The following is a 24,239-nucleotide window of genomic DNA, read 5'->3' on the forward strand; positions in this document are numbered from 1 at the left end:
ATTCACGAGAAGGTTGGATTAATTTATTTTGCAAGTTTCCAAGAACTTTCAGCATTCAAAACATAAACTACATTTTAGAAAGAAAAGAAAATTCAACTAAATTCAAATATAATTACAGATGTTTTGGAACATCTACAATCACTAAAATCGATTGACATTTCTAAATATTTTTCTGAATATAATTCAAAATTGAAATGGATCACAAATCCGTTCATTATATGAAGAAAATTTCAGAAGCTATTCTACAGAAAGAATCGGTCATTGACCTAACCAAGTGACAACCCTAAAAAACTAAAAAAAAAAAACTAAAAAACTAAAAATATATTAAATTTTTGGCTGGAAATAAAAAAGAATATTGAGCATTATTCACACAAGCTCTTCGATTTCTAATGCTGTTTGTATCTACATATCTGTTTAAAAAAAAAATTTTCCTACATATTGTACAGAATAAACTAATATAGAAACAATTTGAAACCAACATGGAGTCCAATATTGACGTTTTAATTAATACAATATAGAACCATTATATTAAGTTCTATAATTTCTTTCAAATTTACATTTAAAGATTCTTATTCGTAATCATTATTAAACATTATAACGATTAATAATAAAAACAATAACTATATAATTTTAATGTTATTTTTTATGCATTAAATGCTTGTATTTTATTAATTAAATAACTATTTAGTTATAATAAAAGGCTTCAAATATTTAAAATAATGTATTTTTATTTAATTAAATTAAATAGTTATACACATTATTTTAAAAATTGGTTACAAAATCGTGTGGCAAGTGAACAATTTCGAAAAAAGTAAGTGGTAGGTACGCGGATATAAAAAGGTAGGAAACTGCTTATAATTCTTTGCCGCGATTAATTTTATTCTATCCGGTACACGCTGCAGATAAATGTATTCGTGCCCACGTGCGAACGATGCACCCAAAATCATACTGTAATAGTTTATATGAAGTTTTGAATTTATTTATTTATTTATTCGTATGGCTTAGCAAATCAACTTTACAGCAATATATATTTCGAATGATAAAATTAAACAATAAATAAAATAAAAAATAAAATATAAAATATAAATACGAGTATAAACAAAAATTAAATTAAATTAAATTGGGGTTTAGATAGAAAGGTTATTAGGATGTGTAACATATATGATAGATTTAATATAGTGATAAAAAGTTTTGAATGGTCTTTACCTATAGATACGCAGTTTCTCAAAAGTCAAAATCCATAGGGTTAGAGTAATTGCCTTATTGCCTTCGTTCACTTTCCCGTGGACGCTGTCTTTTGTTACTGTCATAATTATGCACTCTTGAAGTGCAGAGATTGTAAATGATCATTTTTTAAAAAAATACTCGTTTATATATTATAAAAATGCATGAAAATAGTGTAAATAATACCAATTTCAAAGATTTCGTTGGAATCGAACTGTACCGTAGTATCGCATTCATATTTATACGTGAATGCCTACGGGACGAGAAGTGTGCTTGTGTGCTGTGTAAGTGGTGAATGTGCACACGCGATCATTATTACGTCGATACTGCGTTATCCGTTGGACCGTGACGACAATATCGTGTATGTTCGTGTATGTAATGCGCACGACTGATATCAGGTGTATTGTTTGACCGGAAAGGTGGAAAGACGCATCTCGTCGATGGTGTATTCACGTGTCACGTACTCACGTACGTCGACGCCGACGGAGACAAGTTATGATGAAAACTATAATAAAAAATTCGAATCGATTGCTTGTTTCCAGTATTAAAATCTACGTTTATCCCTGCGGATACCATCGTTGTCCGTCGATCGATTTACTCTTATCCGCGAACTACATGTACACGCATTACCTATAAACGATGAGTAACGTGGTCCAGCAAACGACGGTCGTCGTAAAAATAAAAACCCTTATCGTTCGTACTAAGGGGCGTGCTTTTTTCTCCTTGTTTTACTAAAAGGGAAACGTCTAATAATAATATTAATATCCCAAAAAGAAATAAAAAGTAAAATAAAACAGGTACCTTGGAAAAAATTCACGCCACAATATTTCTGTGTCGAGCTTTATGTAAGTACGCAGTTATATTTATACGTGAAATGTCAGTCGTTACCGGTGGTATAATTATAATGTAAACTTTTTTCCCCACCAGGTTGACGACGTAAATATATACAGTATACAAGATACATATACCTACACACACACACACACACACACATATGTACACGGTTTGTATACAAAAGTGTTTGTAATTTATTCGCCGGTTAACACACGTACACAACGTTAAGTTGTACGGGTACAAAAGGAGAACGGCGGACGTGGACCGGGGCGGGCAGTGGTAGTAGACACGAGTGGAGCGCGCGAAGAGAACGTCAACATCGACGGTGCGGCCGGCTGGCTGCGTGCGTACGTAGTGGGTTTTCGGGTGAAAGTACATCGCGTCGCGCCCTCCGCCGACGCGAGCGATCGCGGTGAAGTGTGCCGCGGCGCATAATTCGGAGAAAGTGTTTCTTTACGAGAGCAGAAAAAACCCGACGAGCGTCAGCGGCTGAAGCGCTCGTTCTCACCGGAGGAGGTGGGAAAAGAGCGAAGGGTAAGAGAAGAAGGAGACGGGAGGGGATTGGGAGGTAGAGGCGGCCGCGGCGTTTTATATTGCCGGAGACCCCTCTCTGAGTAGAAACCGCCGCCGCCGGTGCCACGTGTAAAGAGAGAACGAACGCGCGAACGGAAACGGTGGCAAAGGGCGGCGAGGGGAACCGACCGTAACGACTCTCGGCCGACGCCGCCGATTATACGAACCGTCAAAACGAACGCATAAAACACATTACAGCCTATACCGTGTTTATATACGTATCATTATTATTGTTACGATTATTATTATTATTATTATTATTATTTTGTATACATATCAGCACGTAGAACCGCGGTGAATAATACAAACGGACGAACGTACGGATGTAGTACGCATAATTCAGTAATAAGCTGATGTTGTTACAGTATACAGTGAAATCGATGGGCAATGTTGCGCTAAATAAATGTACGCACTACGAACTACACGAAAAAAATCGTAATTTTACTATAAATCTGTCGTTTTCTATTTTTTCGTGACCGATATACGATTTAATAGGGATAGGTTAGCATGATTATGTAGACCGATAAAAATGAATTTAGTATAGAAAATGTATGATGTACAGTCGTGTTGTTTGCAGAAGGTCAGAAAATAATGTTGACTGGAATATGCCGTTTACTACGATTTTATAGCAAATTAAACGCAGCGTTTATTTTCGTACGGATATTCAATAGTTTTTAAAGAAGTAAAATTAATTTTCAAAAAAATTGATCGACAGTTGTGCATAGATACTTTAAAACGTGAACATTTGTATGAACATGTGTATAGATTTTATTTGATACTCGTATGGAATTGATTTAAAACTTATCAACACACATTTGAACATCATGGGGGTACGTGTAGTGTATTGACGTGGGACGTGTCGATAAAATATAACGAATTGTACACGATTTTATGGTATACGAACGAACGAATATTTGTTATCATATCGACGAGAATAAATACGCAACATAAAAGTCGCATTCGTTTCTGTATTTCTTCTTAGCACTCACTCTCTCCCACTTTCTCTCTCACACTCACTCACTCTCTCTCACTCAATCACTCTCTCTCACTCAAACTCTCTCAATCTCTCTCACTCACTCACTCTCTCTCTCTAACTCTATTTCTCTCTCGTGTTTATTTTTCCGGTCGATTCGCGACACACCGCCAACCAATGAGCACGTTTCGAAAATGCAATCGTATTTCTTCCGTATTTAATTGATTCCGACAACGACGATAGGCGTTGTTGACCCGTGAAAACCCGTATTCCGATGATGCAGCAGCAGCAGCCGAAGAAGGGAAAATCAAAATCGATTTGTATCGTGATAATTTATGTACTTATATATATAAACATTATTATTATTATTAGAATAAAATTTATACTGCAGCTGTATTCAATCGTTTTCGCGAGAAAACAGTTGCGCGAGCCCAACACTGGTAAAATAGCAGTGGCGGGGGCCGAGGAAAATATACGTATATTTTAGTCGTTATTGTGTTTATGGAATACGCTCGCGAGTGGTTAATGAATATTTTATCGACCGTCATTATATTTTATAATGTATATTATAAGTCATATACACTTGTATGATCTTTTTACGTCTTTTACTTTTTCCCGTGAGATTTAAACATACATTCACGATTGATACATCCAGCCAAAATATTGAGCATAGGTAAGATATTATTTTATTACAGTTTTTATACGTCGGTTGTTTTATGCACAAAAAAACAAAACTTGCCGAAGGATTCGAGGTCTTAAAGGTTTTTTTCTGTCCGTCAAATAAATATGTGGATATTATACCGTTGCAATGCGAAATGTGTAATATATAGAGCAAGGTACCTATGTAACGCCCTATTTGTCTATCAATGTTATTGCGTTTTACATTACACTTGAACGCAAACAATGTATTTTTATTTTTTGCTCAAAGATTATTTGCATTAATTGAGCACGAGAGAATCAAAATAAAATAACCGCAAGATTTCCAGTATTTTTTATTATTTACTTATACAATACAACGATACTCTAGAGGTTTTATACAATGACAATTGTAAATCTTCACGAATTACTAATAAAATTACACTTCTTACTGTCGGATTCACGTCGACATTATGTTTATCAGACTAAAATTGTTCGACGTCTTCTATACGTCTATTGTGATATTTTAACATCAATAATACATTAATATAGGTATATCGTTCAATATCGATCGTGACTTACGTATCTACATATATTTTACAAGTGTTATGTATTATAATGTGTAGGTATCGATTATTTTTTCAATTTACATTTATTGATCGCAATGTATAGTATAAGTTCACGAAGTACTTTATTGCGTTTTATTTTTAAGAGTGGAAATCATAAGCACAAATGGATGAGTAAAATTTGTATGTACCACAACGTATGTACATACTTAATACTTTAAGAAATTCTATGAATATTTCTTTATTGACAATCAAAATTTTACCATTTCCTAAGTGTCTTTAGTGTACAAAGTATTTAAATTCGTAATGACTAATTAGAAATTGTAGACATTGACTAAAAATGAGAATTTATTTGAGGTTAGAAAACGAGTAATTTAATACCATGCTTCAAATATAAATATTATACTAATATAGAGTTAACATAAGTAACTTATGGAAACGAATGCAGAAAATGACAATGGTAGAATTATGGACACTATTTTTTATCGCATTACACTCATTATCCATAAATCTCTATGAATAATTCAAACATTTCATCGAATAATATATAAGTATTAAAACTACAACAAAACTTAGGTACATAATATTATTATTACAACAAATTAAAACTTAGTGTTTGTTTCCGATAAAACAATAATTTTGATGTACGAATTATGTTACAATAAAAATAATAAAAATTTTGGTATACCTGAATTTTAAAATCTACTAATACCAGTGTATAAAAATATAGTGATTATCATAAAACTATATCCAAAACCAACATTAAAATTAAAACTAATACAAAGACAAAAAAATAATACTCAAAATGACAACAAAAAAAAAAAAAAAAAAAAAAAAGAGTTATTATAATTGCTTAAGGCCGCACTTTCGTTGAATGTGTTTTTGTATAAATTTGATTCGTGCGAACACATACGTATAATAAGGTAGGTCACTTTTATACAGCAAAAAAATTAACATATTAATTTCCATTGGGCATAGCAATAAAAAGGTGTCAATTGAAGTCTACTAAATAAACTACTTGTAGAAATTTGATATCAATATAATATCATTTTTTTTGCCGCGGATCAGTCTTGAAAATTCACGGTTTAAAAAGTTTAAATATTTTTCATTAAAAATATGGAATCTTCTTTTGAAAAATGTAAAACATTATTTATGTAATAAAATATAATCGTATTTATTATATGCCATTATTAATAAAATAATAAACAAAGAAAAATAATAATATAATAATATTTATAAGTTTAAATGGTTTTAAAATATTTCTTACCGTCAAATTTTGACATTAATTTTCATAACACTATTTGTGCTTCAATAAAACCTTCTTAATCGGATTTACTACACAAAGTAGTTGAAGCTTCTGTTACACTATTGACAGCTCTTCTGACTGCTTGTGTATGACATGGCAAACGTAGCAAACATATATTATCACCTTCGCCTTTTTGTTCGACGAGCAATTGAATATTTTCATCGGGTATTATATTTAAAATTGGTAGCTCAGTGATATTTTGCTGCCAATCAATAAGATCGATGTAAGATGATGCATTAAAATTTAAATATGGAAGTTTGAACAATTTGGCTTTTTTTTGTTTTTATATTGCGGGCTTTCAAAATACGACTAGCAGCTAATTCTCGAATATTTTTTTTGTGGGACTGTCAAAATTGCAAGTAATAAATTATCGGGATGAGCAAAATAACTGTTTATTTGTATTACAGAATCTATAATAGTTCTGAATTCAGTTGTTAAGTATCTAGACGTAGAGATAAGCTTCCGCAGGTAACTGACGTGCTCCATCTTTACATGTAGGATGAGTTTTGATTGAAAACCAAGTTGATGCGTACATTTTGACAACATAGATTGCTAGAATTAATAGGTTTTTAGGAGTCTGACACTTTTTCATTGATGTGCTTACAAAAAAATTCAAAAATTAAAAAAGCGACTCACCCTATTACATACGGACCAACCCGACTTTCCAAATATAATGGGAGCGCACAGACTGGTTGTGAATTGTTCGTACGTTTACGTAAGTGCAGCTTTGACGTGCGAACACAATCCGAACTTGTTGGGATTTTATACACTTTTGTGTGTCGGATAATGTCAAAAGTGAATGTTGAACAATTTATCAACTTGATTTACGGACACACGTATTTATAGGATTAGAGTGATTCAAATTATCAGTGACATTATGTTGCGAGAATGATTGAATTTAGTGAGATTACGTAGTATAGTGTTTAAAATATATTCAAAAGTTTCTATCTTTGTACATAAATAACCATAAAACAGTTTGTGGTTATTTTATAAGTCTTCCATAATATAATGAAATTCACCAAATTCATTTTTTTATAAGTATATTTCTCGCGCTCATTCGGTTCTACGATAGTGACAACGACACAGTTGTCTCCAAATTAGCATACAATCATCTTGAAGATACAGATTATTCATTGGGTTCAGGCCATCACGCGAATAATATATCATCGAAACATTATTTTACGAACGAAAACGTATTCAGTGTGCGCACTCATTCGTACGACCCGGGGGCCAATTCTTGAAATCGTAATAAACTTTGTGGCATGCGATAAAAATTTTATTGCATGAAAATAAATAATTGTTATTCTTGAATTATGATTTTAGTCGAATGAAAATCAATCGACTATTAGTCGAATGGGTAAAAAGTCGGTGACTAGCCTATATCGCATGATAATTTATGATTATGAGTGTCATGTACTCATATTAAAACCTTATCAGTTATAATTTTGAGTTTTGTAAATTGTAATTGTGTTTATGTCATTACTCATTAGTTCAGTAGTGAATTATTAGTCATTACTTGTTTTTAATTATTTTGCTGTAGTGTTTTATACTATTAGAATGGTTAATTTTAAAGTAAAGGCAATTGTTTGCCATTAATAACGTCGAGGAACACGAAAATCATAATATATATTATTAAAGGCAGATTCGCAATCCAGACAATGTGATAGATCTTTTTACATTGTCAAATCGTTTATTTGTAAACAAATTTAGGCTTACAAAAGACGTTGTTAAAGAATTGAGTGACCAATTAATATATTAATAGTAATTTAGTACATTTTGTAACTTAATATGTTGTTACTTGTTTGTAATGAATGAATGGCTTGTTGTAATGGTTTGAACTAATCGAATAGGAAGTATGAAGTATGAACGGTGAATCGTGATTTTAGAATAATAGGCCAATAGGGACTATTGACTTATATAATACATTTATTGTTAATAAACATTCAGTGATAAAGGAATAAAATAATAATTTATATAATTTTCCAGTTTATTTAAGATTAAAATCTAGATTTGTGTTTTTACCATAGTGGTTCATTCGATAAACTTTATCGCATTCAATAAGTGATAAAATCTTATCGATTTCAATTCAAGAATACCAATTGTATGTCGCATGCGATAAAAATTTGTCACAGTCGATAAAATGTATGACTTATATCGCATACGAGATTTAGTCGTATGATTTCAAAAATTGACCCCCTGTATTCGTATGTTTCCGTTCGATATAAATTCGCACCCAATGTGAGCGGCGCGGCCTAATACAGGCAAAGTAAAAAGTATAAAATCATACAAAAAAGTAATTTCTAAGTACGAATTTCAATATTTGACGAATATATTTTGTATTTATGACAGCTGGTATTTTGGAATTGTCATATATATAAAAAAAAATATATAAAATATAAACATAAATAAATATATATGTAAATATAAGTACATATACATATATATATAAATTTTGCACGTGTAAATAATTGTATTGATTTAATCAAAATTAAATTATTGTACGTGCAAACGTATACTGAAAAGATCCACCTAAACCATTATATACCTACACGACGACAAATAAACAATGTACATAAAAGTTTGTACCTTGAGAACGAGTGGTTTGTATTTGGAAAAATAATCCAATACGCACAAGAAATTGTTCGGCGGCATAAAAAATTGCGGAAAACTTGATGCGTGTCGGAACAACGCGCGCGTCTGTGCACACAAAATACTTCCAAGGGCACGTTTAAAAATATCAACATTCGACCTCGCAATAACGTTTTTGAATCGCACAAGGCGATTTCTCGAAATATTGATATTATATAGTATTATATTATATTGTAGCAACGAGTCTGTCTGTACATACGTAAATGCATTCGATTGTCAAATATAACACTAAAACCAGTGTACAAAGTTATACGAGCGCGCCAATTCAGTTGTGCAGATGTTTAACAGCCAAGACGGGTTTATCCGATAACGGTACATATTATGCGTTACGCAGTATACACTCGTTTAAATGTGTACGTACCTACGCGTTAAGCGGAGTTCTAATATAATCGATGACCAACGAACTATTATTACTTTATTAGAAAACAGGAACGGATCCAGACCAAGATTACGGATAGAATGCTTTTTAAAATTCAAAGGTTACTCTTTAAGATTATCCGTTTGCTGTTTCAAACTATATACTTTATTATTTTATAAAACGTGGCTGGTAAAACTTCTAAAAATTCTCGATTTCTCATGGGTTTTTTTTTTTTTAACTTGAGTTTTTTGCACACACAAATACTATACGTGATTAATCATTTAAATTGTATGTAACGAACTTAAAGGTTTCAAAACACAATTATTTCGTTGATCGGTCGTTGAAATAGTTTCACTTTCGGAATAGGTTTTCTAGAAACAACTTTTACATGGCAGTGGCAGCGGTACATCGTTCTTCTTTCGTTTAACGTCTTCCATCGTTAAATAGTTAACACAACGTAAAACTAGTCTGCAACGCCACTTTCAAAATACAACCAAACGGCTTATAAAGTTTTATTATATTGTGCGAAATAACCACTACTGCTGAGATCCGTTTTCACGTTCGTTAATTGTATTACAACATTTTTCAGTACGATAAAATATTATATTTTCAAAATCTTTTATTTTAACGTACGATTTCACGCAATTTCGATGATTTGGACCAAACATGTAAAAACATGAATGCATTAGACACACGAGTGTACGCCACATACTGTTTTATATATTTTATAAAGAGAGCATTAAAAGAAAAAACTTTATGACCCAAATATATGCCCTAAAAAATTAGTGTATTGTAATTCAATGATCCACCATGTTCATTGTTATAATTATTATACGCGCACTGTGGTTATAATAAATTGTGATTTAACAACATCATTAAACAGGAAGATTACACAAATCGTTTTGTATATTTATTATATTCTATACGAGATAACACGGTCGTTTCACACACCCGTGTGATAAGAAGAAATACTTTCGGAGAACGCACGAGTTAAGTTTTATTTTTATTCTTCAACAGAAAGTATAAACAATTGGTATCGCGAAAATCGCGTCATCGCACGTCCCGTTCTTAAACCCGCTCTCGTAATTGTAATACAGCGTGCGAATACATACGACTTCTTTCAACGGATACGGTCTAACGTACGAAAACAGTTGGCAAAATGGCGAGCATCGGGGAAGAGGCGTCACGGGGGAAAAACATGAGTAATCGCGGTCATCTTTATGGGCGAACGCGCGATTACAAGCGACAAGATCGTCACCGGTATGAGAGAACGGGTCGATGCGGTTTGTGCGCGCGTGCAACGAGCTTCTAGTACGAGCGTGTGCGGCGCGAATGGTTACGTGGTCCGAGGTGAAAGAATGATTTATACAAGATCGAGGTTTTAACCTTGGCATGAGACGTGGTCGTTGTCGTCGTCATATTACGAAACCCATATTATTATTATTATTATTATTATTATTATATTATTATTATTATTATTATAAGTACGACGAACGCGTATATCGTTTCGTACTATATATAGGCAACGGGCGGATGACACACGCGTAGTTTTCATTATCACCGACGGGACCGCAGCATTCTACGTTAGGTTATTATTACTGTACAAGTATTTATTGTACGCTAATCATATTTGAAACATTTAACTTGATAACCGCAAACGCGCAAATGTAAACACGTGTAGACGACCATACGAAAATGCACGAGTGCTTCACGCCAGTGAATGCGGTTGGCATCCGCGTTACTGCGCATGCGCTAGGACTTCCGATTATCCGCGACTCGGCACCGTCAGTGCACGCGAAATCATTATCTCATATCACATAATCTTATCATAATTATCATTATTTTCAAAGCAAGAAAGCCATATTTATTTTATGGTAATAAACTTTTTTAATTCATTCAGTTAAATAGGTAAAAAATTCAAGACTGTCTTATTTCAATTTGTGGTGTTTTTGAACTAAATAAAATCTAATTAGAGTGTGATATGTTGAGTAAAACAGCAATATTTAGAGTTGTGTTAGTATTACAATTTAGAACACTACTGGAAAAAAAAATTTTAACTTCAAAGGCTCATAAAAAATTGTTTGACTTTCCAGTTTAATGTAGGAAAACTTATGAAGAATCTTTTATTATTTAAATAATATAAATAATAAAATAATAATGATAATTATAGTTGAGACTCCGTCAGATTCCAAAGTCGTAATTTCAATTTTTGATGGACAAGCTTTATTTATTTTATTTGTCTCCAGAGATTTGGTCATTCACCAACTTTCTTCATTCATGATCCGTAATAAATTTTAAACAAATTACTCACATTACTTAAGTATATAATCAAAACTTTATAAATAATAAAATAATAATGATAATTATGATGAGATTATGTGATATGAGATAATGATTACATGCGTATTGATGGTGTCGAGTCGCGGATAATCTAGTTATAGCGCATGCGCAGTAACGCGGATGCCAACCGCATTCACTGGCGTGAAGCATTCGTGAAAATGCGGTCACGTAAAGCGAAGATTAGCGGCACGTTTAGAATATTTCCAGGAGATATTATCAAAAATATCGTTACCAATCTCACTCGAAACAGCAGTCATGTGAACAAACTACGAATACCGATAAAACCATAACATTAAAAATTCATGTTTTTTGCTTTACGTTAAATTTTAATACACATAATTCATAATTAATATGTATTGGTAAATTATATTTCTATGCATTAAAAATCAGACAATTATCAATTAAATTTATAACAATGCGCAATGTATTTTAAAAATAGGGTGGTAGAAACCCCGGAACTAGAAAAAAGGTCAACGGGAGATTCGCTATGTAACGCGAATACACAGCACGAGACAGTGCGAAACATTTATACACATTTTACGTAAATAACTATTCTACACAAGATAACAACAAGAACGTTATATTTTTGTTATACAACTGTGTAGTAAATAGAAATATAGTAAACGTCAATTAAATTACTAATATTTTAATCACAATATAAACTTATATTAAAGTGCCTAGAGATAAAAAAAATGAAGTGTATGTACTAATTTTTTCTTTTATATGTTATATATATATACAAAACAAGAATCATGAGATGCGTTTTTTACAACAATATAATGTACATTGGGATGGGTAGAATCATAAATATATCATTATATATAGTATTATATTATTCATAATATCACAGCTAAACCATATTCAACGTGAGATTCGAAAAAATTGATCGACTTAAACTAAATTGTTTGTTACATACTTATACGTCTATTACTAATATTTATACACATAACAAGTGTAGTTATTATCATTCAAATATTTACCTTTGATGCAGTGCTGCTCTCACAGTACCCATGTAGATGGATAAATTTTTAAATACGCTTCACGTAACAAAAACTGAAAAAAAAAAAATTTTGAACATAAAAAAAAAATCGTTATTTTGTATTATTTTTTTTTTTTGGTATACATTCATATACCAATATTAATGATATTGGTTTATATAAATTGTAATTTTTTCCTCGATAAAATGTTTGAAACAATCGTCTAAAATCAATATAATTCACCTTTTAAAATTGGCCACAAGAACATACATTTAAATGTAGTAATACATTATTAGGTTGGGATTTTTTACTTGGTGCCTAAATTGAAAATTACACCATCGAAGCAATAACTGGTTAGTGGTTAATATCGTTTATTTAACGTTACTTATTGCATGAACGTGTTTTTTTCACTTCCAATAAACTATTATTAGGGTCAAGGTTAGAGAGTAGAATGATTAGATCACATCGCACAAACAGATTAAAATGTTTATTATTTTAAAATTAACGCGGTGATAAGTATATAATTATAAGTATTAACTAAACGTGAGTATATCCATACTAGGGTGGGTCGCTTTTTAATTTTTTTTATTTTTTTGTAAGCACAGCGATAAAAAAGTGCCAAATTGAGGTCTAATTACGTAATAATTACGTATGTAAGATTTCAATTTCTTTAAGGATGTTTAACTACCTCCGGATTGTCGTCAAAGTTTCAAGTTTTTAATACTTATATTTTATCGGGAAAAAATAATCTGTTAATTATCTAAATGAAGCTATTACGTATTTATCTTATAATTTAATACTATTATCATTGTAATAGCAAAAAATAAAATTAAATAATAAATCTAAACGGTACACTTGGATTTTATCTTTACGATACGTAAATGTCATAAAAATGATATCAACGAAAGATTATTGCCGGCCGTTTTGGTTATTGTTGAAATTTGTATCTATAGCCGGTCCCACACGATTCGTGTACTTTGCGAGCGTATAATCGGCGAGTGTACTTGCCAAGTTTGTACGATGTACGATGTTTGTAATTATGTTGCTTCTACACGACACGTGTGCTCGCCGATTATTTGTCAATTGTATATACTTTGCTCGTCATCGCCAATGCTCCTACACGACTCGTGTTATAAACTCGTGTGATAATAGTCAATAAATAATAGTCTATCTTGGGGGAAAATCCAAGATTAAATTTCTTATCAGCACGAGTCACTCGTGTTATATCCGACATCGACGAGAAACCGCGAGTGACTCGGCGAGTAAAAATAATCGTCTTACTTGACGATTAAACACCTCCTACACGACTTGTAAAGCATCACGATTGACGATTATTCGCCGAGTACACGAATTGTGTGGGACCGGCTTATTAGGTAAACAACCAAGGTGAAGGAATCATTGCCACTCGACTAATGATAATCAGAAGACGTTACTTGTTATGACTTTTGTATTATTTTATATCAATTATTACTGCCATAGATAATTGGTGAAGTTGTGTTGTGACCGACGACCGTTTGCGCGTTTGAAAGTATGGAACATAATCGTAAAGCTTGGAAATGTCCCATGTTTGGTAATTCTTGTGATATAAAGATAATATATAAAAAGTTTTATGAGTGGATCCGACACAAAATAAGTATGAAAATGAAACTAAAAAAGAACCAACATATAAGGAAATAGATACTATTATTATTTCAAGAGTTGAAAATATATGGACAAAAGCTTCTATTCCTATCGTCGAACGCAAGTAAGTAAAAGCAGTGTTAAAAACATATAATTTAAAATACAAAAATGTACTTAAATCTCGTCCTAAAATACCAGATGAAAAATTAATAGAGTTTCATAGCAATAGTAGAGCTTTATTTAATATTTCAACATGTAAGTGTAAAGATATTAACAATTGTATTTGTTCAAGAATAAAAATAATACCAATGAGAGAACAGAACTTTTTAATCGATCAACGTACATCGAGAAAAATGGTAATAGGTTCAATAGATATAAACACGACAATTCAAATTAGAAATACTATTAAAAGAAAGTTGACGAGACAAAAATTGTCGTATAATTCTCAAAAAGAAAGTACAGAAAAGCTCAATATTTCAATTTTGTCTACATCTAGTGATTATGATAGTGAAGGTGATAATATACTACAAAATAAATCACGACCCCTAAGACAGTTTCTAACTAAATCGGCTATTAAAATATTTTACGCTTTATTATCAAACCTATATGGTAATGTAAACATATAATGTTTCAGACAGAGCTGTGGAATGTGGGTGGCCATTGCCTCGACGGTATTACATTATGAAAATTGTGTTAATCTGGAAATTATTGACAAAAATAAGCTTCAACAAAGCCTAAAAAAACTATACAGTGTATTTGAGCACAAGAAAATTTTTTAAAAATAACTGCATTATATTTTGACGGTCGAAAAGACAAAACATTGGGTAATATAGAGAAAGATGGACCATAGTGTCGATAAATTATTCTGGAAGAACACATTTCTTTGATAAAATAACCAGAATTAACATTTTTGGGTTATATCACACTAACTTCTAAATATATTGAACAGGCAATCACCGTTCACTTCTTGGAGAGAGGATTATCAATGGAGTGTTTATTGCGATGTTTATTTCTACATATTCATGATTCGACATCGGGATCCCAGACGTTTACAGGCGAAATTGGCAAACACTTAGAAAGTTGTGAAAAAAAATCTATTGTTCAATTTCGATATATTTCTTTTTAACTGCCTGAGCTACTGAGATATGAGTTCAGATCAAAAATATTTATATAGAACATTTTCCGGGGTAATAACAAATATGTTTCCTAATGATTTAAAAAACAAATCGCCTGGCAAAATGTCTCATGCCCGATAGCTCAAACGAAGTAACCGAATTATTTGTCTTTATGTCTCGATAGATAATTCTAGCTAATAATTCTAGCAATCTATGTTTTCAAAATGTACGCATCAACTTGGTTTTCAATCAAAACTCATCCTACATGTAAAGATAGAGCACGTCAGTCACCCGCGGAAGCTTATCTCTACGTTTAGATACTTAACAACTGAATTCAGAACTATTATAGATTCTGCAATACAAATAAACAGTTATTTTGCTCACCCCGAGAATTTATTACTTGTAATTTTGACAGTCCCACGAAAAAATATTCGAGAATTAGCTGCTAGTCGTATTTTGAAAGCCCACAATATAAAAACAAAAAAAGCCAAATTGTTCAAACTTCCATATTTAAATTTTAATGCATCATCTTACATCGATCTTATTGATTGGCAACAAAACATCACTGAGCTACCAATTTTAAATATAATACCCGATGAAAATATTCAATTGCTCGTCGAACAAAAAGGCGAAGGATTATATTTTATTACATAAATAATGTTTTAAATTTTTCAAAAGAAGATTCCATATTTTTAATTAAAAATATTTAAACTTTTAAAACCGTGATTTTTCAAGACTGATCCGGAGGCAAAAAATGATAATATATTGATACCAAATTTTTACAAGTAGTTTATAGATGTCAATTGTCACCTATTTATTGCTATGCCCAATGGAAATTAATGTATTTATTTTTTTGCTATATAAAAGTTACCCACCCAAATACATACATCTGTAATATACGTACCGATTTTTATATGAACGTTGTACAACAAATAAATGGTATTATACTAGTTATTACGCATTTTTTATGATTGGAACAATCGCAATTAAAATGTACGATAGACGGTGACGGCAACGTGGTCATTTTCGATTTTGGTGAAGAGAAAGAGAAAATATTTTGTGAAAATCCCCAATACATGTAATTTATTATTAGTGTAACATATTTTATAGCGTATATCATTTAACCTTAAACTAGACAATTATTATATTAGTATTATATTAAGTATACTAGGTATAATATAAATACAATAGACGCGCGTGCAAACGAGCAAGAAACGCGATCGGTATCTTATTAGCAGGATCCCATATTTGGAGGCGGCGTGCGACGACCAATGACCCCCGCGAACCGCGGGAACTTACATTAAAAAAAACCCAACTAGATGGTATTTTTATCGAACAATGAAATCCATTTAATTCGATCGAATATTTTATTTGGAAGATGAATTTTAATCCGAACGCCTTAAAATTACAAATATAAATGTACAATAATTGACGGAGTACAGATTGCACTGGGTCACACAGTTTTACAGAATAAAAGTATACATGTAAGTGTAAATTATGGTTATTAATTTGAAAATGGAACATAATAATACTATAAAGGTCGATATCGGTTGGTCGGCCTACGTTCGTAGATTAAATATGCATGCGGAGGAACAAATAAAAAAACCCGTAAATTGACGTGACTGTGATATAAATACGTAATAAAATAATAATAATATATAGCAACGATAAATCTTGTTTTTGCCTAAAATTTTCGTTTACGATGTAATTTTGTTATATATTTTACTAAGCGACACGACATTGATAGTACTTATAAAATACTCATTACTGCACGTGAGTGTATACATGAGAGACGACCGCGATCATTGTCACCGTCGACAATTAAAGACTAATAATCAAGGCTGTGTAGAATAATAACTGATTAACTATGACAAAAATATAAATTTATACATCGTAGTGATAGTAGTCACACCATATAATTATAGCATATAGTTTTAATACAATTGTCATTATTACGTATTTACTATAAAATATATATTGACATGTATATGCACAATACCTCATCTTCTGAAGCGTATATATGGTAGTGAAAAATAAAAATCACAATCGATTGTGTAACATAAGATTTTATTTAGTATACACAAATAATTTCTTCGTGTAGAAATAAGCGATACGGACAAAAGAAACCGAGGAAGTAAGTAAATATTTCATATATACATATATATACACATACAGATATATATTTGCATGTACGTACTGTGTAAAAAAAAATAATAACATAATATGTACATAGCACAAGTTGACGATTACTTTTTTTTGTGCATTCAAAAGGAACGAAATGTAACGGGAACGTCAATTGTTAACGTGATAGGCACCGTCGTACGGGGATTTACGGAAAGCAATGGTTTACGTTGAAACCCCAGTGAGAGTAGGATATACTCGTATGTCGTTTTTTTTTCTTGTATCTCAACATTTTTGTACGTTCAGGTTTCTTAAATCGTCCAAGAACTTATTTATATTTACTTTATTTTCATCAGCTATACTCCTCGCGTTATACATATTCACCGCTTCCTGCTTCTTCCATAATAATTCATATTTAGACTCGCCACTGCAGCCTCCATTCAATGATTTAACGAAAGAGCTAAGTTTAGTCGTGAGTGAGGCAAATTTAAATGGGGTTTAAAATAAAAAGGAACGATCGCCGGCAAATTAATCCACGTAAAAAATGCGAGTTATCAATGATATACATATATATATTGAATTTCCATTGAGGGCATCGACGGCAGAAAAGGATAATTGCTTATTGATAAATTGTAGGTCGTTAATCTGCCGTGGTTTAGTTTTGTGGTATACAAAATGGACTGCTAAAACTTCCGAGGTCGGAACGACAGCAACAGTGACGATGGTGACAATTCGACGAGCAATTACTATAGTTTTAGAGTTTTACATTTTTAGTGTATGAAAAAAGATTTGCAACTGTTTCTAAGTTGATAAGAAAACCGCTTCTTTTCATAGAAAAACTAAAGCTTTAGTTGATGTTTCACGGTCAAAATATTCTTTGATTACGTATATCAAGAGCTTTCACGATGTATGGGAAAAGTTAACGAAAAATAATAATTGAGCCATGGTTCTCAACCCATCGAGTTGTACACATGGCTTTTAATTTTGTTTTTTTTATCGGTAATGATTTATTAGAATCAGTATTTTCAATGATTGCTAACAATATAATATTGCGTTTAGCCGAGGCAGATAAAAAAATTGAAATTGCTTCTACAATTCCAATCATGTTTTTAATATAAGATAGCTCACAAACTTTTGATACACACAAATTTAAACCATAACTAAAACAATGTGTATAAACAGCTAAAGGTTGCTCTTCAAGAATCAGAGCTTAGACGCCATTAAACTGACCAGATATATTAGAACCTCTATCTCATTATTGTCCACGGACGTCACTTAAATTTAAACCAGAATTTTCCATTTGTTTTAAAATTTCGTTTTTATAACTAATTGTTGATTAATTATATTTTTTATAATATTAATATACTCATAAATTCTAATATATTATACTTATATATATATTCTAATCCAATAGATTAATTTTCCTTTTTTTCCATATAATGCTTGATTCGGATATATTAATATAAAATTACGTGTACTTACGCTAATAGGTCGAAAATTATAAACTATAGTATAAAACTAAATAACAAAATTACCAATTGATAATGGCACGACGATTATTATACAATTAGATGAAAAGAGTATGACGTTCGTAATCATTGGTGTCATAGTCATAGTGTGATACCCCATACCTATATGTTTATTGTAAAAATAATGGTGATACTAAAAAGTTCGATATTATTTTATATTAGAAACCGAGTATGCCACTTACTAATTAATTATTTATAATAAAATAATCATTGGGTTATAATTTTTTTTTGACTTTTGAGAAGCAAAAGATTCAATGAAGTCATTAAAATTAATAGTTTTTATTAAATCAGCTTCAATGCTGAGGATTGTCAATGAATTAAGACGACTTTCTTCCATTAATGATCTTAAATAAGTTTTGACGCGTTTTAAAATAGAAAATTAACTTTCCGTAGAACAATACTTGACTTCAACTAAACTATTTTATTTTATAAATATCAACATACATTGAATGATATTTTAAATATTCGGTTATACTTTCTAAAATAATTTAGCCTTTTCGCGCACCTCTATGCTGATGATGGTTATTAAAGAAACCAAAAACTATTATTTAAAGAAAATGTCCACGATATTTTTTAAAATACAAATTTTGTAGGTGTGTATTTCGAATACATAACAATACCAATAAGGTATAACGATTTAAATAATCATTAAATCATCATAAGCAAATGCTAAAATATTTTTTTGCACCCGAAATTGTACCACTTGGGGCATTTTTCTTTATTGTTCCCTCCTAAATGCACCATTGCACAAATACAATTCATGACGACACACGTGCGTATTGTTTTTTTAAAAAAAATACATACTCGTGTTATAGAGTTTAAATATAATAATATAATAGATGCATGTGTATTATACTCGTAAATGGTGCACGACTCGCTTTTTTATTTTTGGGTCACGAGATATTTGTCGATGATGGCGGACGAAGGAATACCGTGTATGTATAATGCAATGACCTAGTTTGCAAATCTCGTCTCGTCTCCTTCTTTAGCAGTATATACGCATAACTATTTTTCTCACTACGTAAATATAACACGTATATATATCTACAAGTATAGCAATAACACGATAGTATCTTGTTCTTTCTCGCGAAATGTACGTGACACACCTTTGATTTTTCCTTGCATCACACACACACAGACACACGTACATAAACTTGTTTTCCGGAAGTCTAAGTACAGTGGTGGTGGAAAGAGAGGTGCGATTAGCGTTGCTATCCTAATTTCAGGGAGGTGCCTGTAGCAGTGGTGACGGCGAAATCTACCACGCAGGAAAGGGCCGGAACGAGACGGTTAAATATATATACACACACACACACATATATACAACTACATCAAAAACACGAGGGGAATCGTTTCCGGAACGCGTTCCCGGGACAAACGCCACACCGACGTTGCGCACTCGCTTATACCCTCTGCACCGATCGATGGGCACGCCACGAACACATACACGCACGCTTATAAATACACACACACACACACAGTTGTACGGGTGGGCACAATAGCCTCTACCGCCACGCCATAGTCCACGTGCTTTACGGCCATCCCATCAGGCGATAACGAAAGCGGCGTGTGTAAAGGGGGAAAAAAATCGCCAAAACCCCTTTCATAGAGGTTGTGTATTTGTGTGTGTGTGTGTTGGCGTGTGACGTACAAAGAAGGGATGGTCGAGCAATCGGAACTCCTACAAGCGGCAGAGGGTGGTGTAACTGTAAACGTTACGCACTCGTAAAAACTATAACGTGCGACGACGGTGCCGTTAATGACCACGTTTCGATGGGTATCGGTCGACCACCTCGGCCATCGATTTCGATTATTATTATTATTGTCGTCGTGTGACGAGGACACAGCAGGCGACATAATATTATTATACCATATTATTTATTTATATTTTATCACCATTGCAATCACGTGGAGATTCAATAGTGCCCGCGACACGATGGAAAATGCTGTTATTGATACACACACACACACACACACGATAATGTTTAATAAAAAACAAAACAAATTTCTGACTATTTTACTCGTATATATATATATCTCGTATGTATAAACAGTGACACTGATAACTCTCTTTCGTCGCGAATTGTAATTAAATGGGGTCAACGCAGAGGTTTTTAAAATTTCAACAAAAACGTGCCTTTGTGGTCACATATAATTACTAGGTACAGTACTACTAAGTATATTATTAGTATTAATATTAATACTACATACCTTAATACTTACATAAAATAAATGTATGGGTTACGTGCCCTTGGGATCGATTATCATTAAAACCTTGTTTCCGGTGTGCACAAACAATTCGAGTGTATACATATATATACACTGAGAGTACATTAACTGTCGTAAGGGATGATGGCATCAAGGATGGTGTATGGAAGGTGAACAACTTTTGACTTGGACTTTAAGTCGTTGATAGATAGAGCGAGAGGGCAAGAGAAAGAAAAAGAAAAAGAGAAATGGATGAGCAGAGAGAGAGAGAAGGAGAGATTGAGAGATAAGAAGGCGAAAAGGGAATTCTGGCCGAATGCGCATTTGCATAAACGCGCCGCAGAAAGTATACGCCAGGGAATTCCAATGAGAAAATCTTCATAACTTCTATAGAACGGACTGCACGTTGGGAAGTAATCGTCATCCGGTTATACGAATTTTTCGAATTGCAATCACGTAAGCAATATACACTATATTGTATAATACAATTAGTATGAACCACAACTGAAACTTCAATAGATATAATTATAGTGATTTTTTGCATCAACGCAAGTATTCTATATAAAGTTTTCACACGTATTTTATTTTACTATCTACTTAACTATTGAACATTTTACATGAACTAACAAGCAATGCTTACAGTGGTAGTGCGATGCGGATTCCATTAAAGCACCTGTTTCATGACTGAAATTGGGTGGGTAAGTGTTGTGTGATAGAAAAGTTTAATTCATAATTTACACATTTGACATTGAATATTGTTTTATAATATTTTGTTTGTACCCCTTTATTTAAAAAAATTTGATAATTTGAATAGGGAGGGTACTTGATATACGTAATTGCATCATTGAAAAATAAATTTCACGGCGCCACTGAATACTTTGCTACCTTACACTAATAAAAAATTATACTAATAATATATACATATATATACATATATATATTACATTTTAATATTGCTTATGCTCATAATTCCAGTGCTCGACTTGAGGAGGACGCAGGGGGATAGAGTACCCCAACTAATTTTCAGAAATTTTAGTGTCCCCCTATAATTATTATGTTATAATTATAATGCTTAACAAGTTTTAGAGACACTCTTTTTTTTTAAAACTAAACAGAGTCCCTCTTCTTTAATTTTGCCAAGTCAAGCACTGATAACTTTTAAGATATATAACTTATATGATAACTCATACACATACCATGTGCAATAAAATATAGAACTTTATATGATATAATAAGCGATAACCCAATTTTTATTACGTTAAAAATATATAACATAATACATAGAATATATTGCTACAAATTTGGAGAAAAAAAAACTGATTCTGATAAAACTGTTTTACAGCGAATATTAAGTATAGTCAAATATACAATCTTAAAACAAAAAGTGTACGAAAATAAAAACTCCTTTGAAATTGAGTGTTCGCTTCATTCGCTAGTTTCATATATAAAGAATTATAATTAAATCCTAAATATAGTTATAGTTATAGTAACCTAGACATCAAATTGTGATTGCTTGAGATAATCGATAATTTTTTTAAGTTATTATCATGTTATTACAAAATGTTCCTGTCATTATCACGTTAGGAACGTTTTGTGTTTATAAAAAAAAAGTTAAAACATAGTAACATGTTTTACTTTCGTGTTATAATTAAGATTATCAAAAATATACAATGGATCAAATAATGCACGTTTGCTATCATATTTGTTAATGTATTCAAATTCAAACGGAAATATTTTATATTAGTATTTACATATATAGCTTATATTTTTCGATTATACAAATTTAAAAACATTTTTTTTTTGTCGAAATATTGATAGAATGATATTTTGTTATAAAGTATCTTAGATTTAATGACCCAAATGTCTGCAAATAATAACTGCTCAATCAGGAAACTTTTTATAAATTATTCGAACACGTCAATACTATTCAAAATCAATTATAATATTTAAAAAAAAACATTGTAATTTAAGATGAGAATTAATTACTAATATTCCTTTCACCAACAAACGTTGTCTAGTATTTCTCTCATTCAACTGTAATATAGCGTGACATTCAAACTGTATTCTTCCATCGGTTTCCGGCTTTCTTGGCAAAAGACGTCGACCAGCACGATAGTTCATTTATAAATAACCGTTTACAACTCCTTTTAAGAACATTACACGAGTATAATTGCCAAAATAAAACAAAACAAATTATAAATTTTTGTTTCTATCACTTCAAACGTCAACGCATCGACATAATATGATTGGATAACAGTTATGATATAAAATTATATGATATAAAAAAACTTACATCTACTGTTGATCGACATAAAAGTGAAAACTATCAAAATCCATTATTCATTAAACGTATAAGTACTACTTATATTATGTTATGATTTTTGTTTATACATGTAATAATAATTGCATATTAATTTATTATATTATTATTATAACCTATTATTATAATTATTATTATTATTATTACTATTATTGTTATTATTATATTAAAGATAAGTTTAAAATTAAATATAAGAACTGTACAGTACAATTAAAAGCAGCAAATATTAAAACAACATTATTATAATAATTTAAAATATCAAAGAAATAGTCCATATATTATATAGGTGTTTACAATTAAAATATGATAAATAATTTCTAGCAAACATAAAGTTTTGAGAAAAACTATTAGTAATAAGGTAAAAACACAGTTTGTATTGGAAAAACGTTTCCGAAAATTAGTTTTCAAATATATTTGGTGACGTCATCATGTACACGAGTATATTTTATAGCTCGTGTGTGTTCAATTGGTCCACCCTCAAACGTGTTTTTACGCGCAGATCGATAACAAAGCTGAAATAGACATTCAACGAACAGATTTAAAGAATGTATACTCCAAATATATAATTTTATATAGTCTATCTTATATCGTATTAGAACCTCAGTTACTATTGATCTAACAAGTTGTCGAGTATTAAGTGCGCGCACATCTATTTTTACCGGGTTATTGAGCACTATTTATTCTTACTCTTACTTATTCGTTAAATAAATTACTACTACGTTCTACAACATATTAATAAATTAAAATTACTTTAATATATTAATAGATATTTTAGAATAACGTAAGTGTACGTGATTAAAAAAACAATGAACATCTAACAAATGATACACAGTTTGTATAGGAGGCTACAAAAAACAAAATTGTTCAGTTTAATTACGCATTTTAATGTG

General features: G+C 31.4%; 1 protein-coding gene across 2 annotated transcripts in view; it reads right to left on the reverse strand.

The window, feature by feature from the left end:
• Positions 1–24,239, reverse strand: part of LOC112685980 (protein piccolo-like) — a 130,229-nt gene that overhangs the window by 87,033 nt on the left and 18,957 nt on the right. For both annotated transcript variants that reach the window (XM_025558057.1, XM_025558058.1), the window contains exon 2: positions 12,440–12,512. The gene's annotated coding sequence lies outside the window, so the exon portion shown is untranslated. The remainder of the gene's footprint in view (positions 1–12,439; positions 12,513–24,239) is intronic.

The sequence above is a fragment of the Sipha flava genome, unplaced genomic scaffold, assembly GCF_003268045.1.
Source record: "Sipha flava isolate LNK unplaced genomic scaffold, YSA_version1 299_pilon_pilon, whole genome shotgun sequence".
Taxonomy (NCBI): Eukaryota; Metazoa; Arthropoda; class Insecta; order Hemiptera; family Aphididae; genus Sipha; species Sipha flava.